Source organism: Sander lucioperca, chromosome 11, assembly GCF_008315115.2.
Source record: "Sander lucioperca isolate FBNREF2018 chromosome 11, SLUC_FBN_1.2, whole genome shotgun sequence".
In the NCBI taxonomy this organism is placed as follows: Eukaryota; Metazoa; Chordata; class Actinopteri; order Perciformes; family Percidae; genus Sander; species Sander lucioperca.
This window is the reverse complement of record NC_050183.1, coordinates 38,765,937-38,770,936: the sequence shown is the minus strand read 5'-3', so window position 1 is coordinate 38,770,936 and position 5,000 is coordinate 38,765,937.

Here is a 5,000-nt window from a genome sequence, read left to right as displayed (position 1 = left end):
ATAGTAGAAAAAAAGTTGAAGAAGTCCCATCATTAGCTGAAAGAGCTGAACATTTTAAAAGTTGAATGGTTTTAATAGCTGAACATATGCAGAAGTTACAGAGAGCCAAAAAACGTACGGAAGAGGGAATAAAAAGAAAAATAAATAAACAAAATGGCCGACAGGAACAACAATAGTTGGAATGCTGCTGAACAGCATTCCCACTAACTAGAAAATGCATTTCCTGCGGAAAATGCGTGGGAATGCTGAATAGCTGAATTGCTAAAGCTAAACTGGTTGAATAGCTTAAATCAGTAAGAAGAAGGTGAAGTAGTGAGAATAGTTGAAAAAGTGGAAATTGGTAGAATGAGTATGAATTTCATTAAAAAGTTGAATAACACCACTAATGTATAAAGTAATTTACATGTTATATAATATTTTATCTGAAATTATGAATCAGTATGGAAAACTTACAAATGCTGTGAGAAACATTGATGAAAATGCAGAAATATGGAACAAATTGTTTGTTCTAAACTGCTGAAAAACTTGTAAGTTGGAAGTTGAACTGCACATAAGTTAAGAGCTAAAATACATTTTAGAAAAGCTGGAAGCTAAACCGTAATACTGTCAAAAGTGGACGTTTCAATGAATTGACTAAGAAGACTTATTATCAGCCATATCNGTATGGAAAACTTACAAATGCTGTGAGAAACATTGATGAAAATGCAGAAATATGGAACAAATTGTTTGTTCTAACTGCTGAAAAACTTGTAAGTTGGAAGTTGAACTGCACATAAGTTAAGAGCTAAAATACATTTTAGAAAAGCTGGAAGCTAAACCGTAATACTGTCAAAAGTGGACGTTTCAATGAATTAACTAAGAAGACTTATTATCAGCCATATCCATTGCATAGAACAAACAAGCAGAAAGAGATAGAGAGAGGAAAAAGAGAGGAAAGATAAAAGGAGAGGAAAAAAGAGAAAAGGAATCAACTTTCAATAGCATATATGTCAGTGGTAACACATCTTTGGAGCAAGTATGGGTTAAGTGTTTACTTCAGGGACACATTGATTGATGTACCTCAGTGTGTGTATATATATGTGTGTGTGTGTGTCTATATGTGTGGCTGTGTGTGTGTGTGTGTGTGTGTGTGTCTGTGTGTGTGTGTGTGTGTGTGTGTTTGTGTGTGTGTGTGTGTGTGTGTGTGTGTCTCTGTGTGTGTGTGTGTCTGTGTGTGTGTGTGTGTGTGTGTGTTTGTGTGTGTGTGTGTGTGTGTGTCTGTGTGTGTGTGTCTGTGTGTGTGTGTGTTTGGTGTGGTGGTGTGTGTGGTGTGTGTGTGTGTCTGTGTCTGAATAGACAGACAGAGAGAGAGAGGAATAGAAAGAGAGAGACAGAGACAGACAGAGAGAAACAAACAGACAGACAGACAGAAGTGGAACACTAAAGCTGTAGACTAATGTTCATATTACTGCCTGTAGTATTCAATTCAACTGTCTGTGAAAGTGTTGTCATGGTAACGTATGAGCAGTGAAAACCCCCTTTGAAGTCTGTGATGAGATCTCTTTGATCTTTAATCAGGTTAACGACCGTGTCACCTGCTGAAACTGTCAGCTGGCCACACTGGAGCTATTCAAAGACACAGAGCAAGCTCTCAAATAAAGCCTCAGACTGCTAAAACGATAAGGGCTATCGGTGAAATGATGTAATCGTGACGACAACAACGCCTTTGTGAACGTATTGATGTAAAATTTATGTTGATAAATTTAAAAATATGGGCATATCAGCGATTTAAAAAAGTGGTTCGCTCTGCGTTTCGCTGGGAAATGTGGAGGCCGTTTACTATGGCAGTGAATGGAGGGAGATATGGAGATCTTGTCATTTGGAAGCTCATCAAGCCAAAAGTATAAGGGATATCGCATAAGTGAGCACATTGCCTGAAACTAGACAAAAATACCTACGTTTTGATGTATAAATTGTTTATGACAAGTAGATATTGTGGGCGTGAGAGCAATTTATAGAGAGGGGACAAAGATTTTTTTCCTAAGCTTCTGCACTCTAACGATGACATCATCCACTCTGCCAGACGCAATACACAATCACTGGAAACGCAGAAAAATCCTGAAATGATCACTAAACTTAAACAGCTTTTTCACAAAAACTGTAAAAGATATCAAACTGAAAAGCCATAGCCTAATACCTGAATATTTTGTGAACATTTTAAAGTTTGTTTGGCGTTTGTAGGTGAAAGCATGAAGGAGCTGAAAATTTTGGGAGCGGAAGAAGATTTGAAGGATTTGAAGCATGCTCTCATTCACTTCAATGTTAAAAAAAAGTCATAAAAAGCTTAATATTTTAAAAAGTATAAATAGTAGAAAAAAAGTTGAAGAAGTCCCATCATTAGCTGAAAGAGCTGAACATTTTAAAAGTTGAATGGTTTTAATAGCTGAACGTATGCAGAAGTTACAGAGAGCCAAAAAACGTACGGAATAAGAAGATTAAGATACTAGAAAATGCATTTCCTGCGGAAAATGCGTGGGAATGCTGAATAGCTGAATTGCTAACGCTAAACTGGTTGAATAGTTTAAATCAGTAAGAAGAAGTTGAAGTAGTGAGAGTAGTTGAAACAGTGGAAATCGTTTTAATACGTATGAATATCATAAAAAAGTTAAAAGCTTATGCTAAACTGAACTGTTGGCTTTAAAAGTTGAATAAGGACAAAATAAGTAAAACATTGTGAGGTTTGAGTTTATTTTCTAACTGATAATCACTCACAAATGCAGAAATATGAAACAATAGTACGAAAAATCTTAAAGCTCAAATGCACTACACTGCTAAAAAATCAGGAAAATTGTTAGAGTTGGAAGCTTAACTACATTACCTTAGTGAAGAGCTAAAATACATTGTTAGAAAAGCTTGAAGCTGAACTGTAATACTGTCAAAGATAAAGGTTTAAATGAATTACCTAAAACGGCTGAAAGAAGAAATACTTTGTATTATTATCAGACACTGCATACAACGAAAAAGCATCAATTTAGCTGATATGAGATGTGAAATATCAGGTGAAAAGAATGGGGCTGAACAAAAGAAAGAGAGGACAGAGAGAAGGAGAGAAGAGAGGAGAGAAAGAGAAAGAGAGGAGAGGAAAAAGAGAGAGCCAAAATAAAACATGAATAGCTGAATTGTTAAAGCTAAACTGGTTGAATAGCTTAAATCAGTAAGAAGAAGTTGAAGTAGTGAGAATAATTCAAAGAGTGAAATGACATCTCAATCAGGGACATATTGACTGAAGTATCACAGCAGGATTTGAACCTGGATCTCCCACACCAAAGGTGTGGACCATATCCACTACACTATCATATGTAGAGATGCTTAATGTTCCTGTAGCACTTATAAAGCCTCACAACACCTGCTAATGCTAATAAGTGAGAGACAGTGTGAGAGAGCCGTAGGTTCTTTATTTAGAACTGTAGTGAAAGTATGGAGGGGCTGTGTGTGTGTGTGTGTGTGTGTGTGTGTGTGTGTGTCTGTGTGTGTCTGTTTCTGTGTGTGTGTCTGTTTCTGTGTGTGTGTGTGTGTGTGTGTGTGTGTGTCTGTCTGTGTGTGTGTGTGTCTGTGTTTTTGTGTGTGTGTGTTTGTGTGTGCGTGTCTGTGTGTGTGTGTGTCTGCGTATGTGTGTTGGTGTGTGTGTGTGTGTGTGTGTGTGTGTGTGTGTGTCTGTGTGTGTGTGTGTGTCTGTGTGCGTGTGTCTGTGTGTGTGTTTGTGTGTGTGTGTCTGTGTGTGTGTGTTTGTGTGTGTGTGTGTGTTTGTGTGTGTGTGTTTGTGTGTGTGTTTCTGTCTGTGTGTCTGTGTGTGTGTGCGTGTGTCTGTGTGTGTGTGCGTGTGTGTTTGTGTGTGTCTGTGTGTGTGTGTGTGTGTGTGTGTGTGTGTGTGTGTGTGTGTGTGTGTGTGTGTGTGTGTGTGTGTCTGTGTGTGTGTGTGTTTTTGTGTGTGTTTTTGTGTGTGTGTGTGTCTGTGTATGTGTGTTGGTGTGTGTGTCTGTCTGTGTGCGTGTGTGTGTGTGTGTGTCTGTGTGCGTGTCTGTGTGTGTGTTTGTGTGTGTGTGTGTGTGTGTGTGTGTGTGTCTGTGTGTGTGTGTATGTGTGTGTGTGTGTGTCTGTGTGTGTGTGTTTGTGTGTCTGTGTGTGTGTGTGTGTGTGTGTGTGTGTGTGTCTGTGTGTGTGTGTCTGTATGTGTGTGTGTGTGTGTCTGTGTGTGTGTGTTTGTGTGTGTGGGTGTGTGTCTCTTTTTGTGTGTGTTTTTGTGTGTGTGTGTGTGTGTGTGTGTGTGTGTGTGTGTGTGTGTGTGTGTGTGTGTGTGTGTGTGTGTGTGTGTGTGTGTGTGTGGTGTGTGTGTCTGTGTCTGTGTGCATGTGTCTGTGTGTGTGTTTGTGTGTGTGTGTGTCTGTGTGTGTGTGTGTGGTTGTGTGTGCGTCTGTGTGTGTGTGTGTGTGGTCGTGGTGTGTGTGGTGTGCTGTCGTGTGAGTGTTTGTGTCTGTGTGTGTGTGTCTGTGTGCGTGTGTTGTGTGGTGTGTGTGTGTGTGTGTGTGCCTGGTGTGTGTGTGTGTGTGTGTGTTGTGTGTGTGTGTGTCTGTGTTTTGTGTGGTTTTGTGTGTGGTGTGTGTGTGTGTGTGTCTGTGTGTGTGTGTGTGTCTGCGTATGTGTGTTGGTGTGTGTGTGTCTGTGTGTGTCTGTGGTGGTGTGTGTGTGTGTGTCTGGTGTCTGTGTGCGTGTGTCGTGTGTGTGTCTGAATAGACAGACAGAGAGAGAGAGGATAGACAGAGAGAGACAGAGACAGACGAGGAGAAACAAACACAAACAGACAGACAGACAGACGGACAGAGACAGTCGACAGAAGTGGAACACTAAAGATGTAGATACTAATTTCATATTATCTTAGCCTGTAGTATTCAAGTCAACTGGTCTGTGAAAGGGTTGTCATGGTAACGTATGAGCAGTGAAAACACCCTTTTGAAGTCTGATGA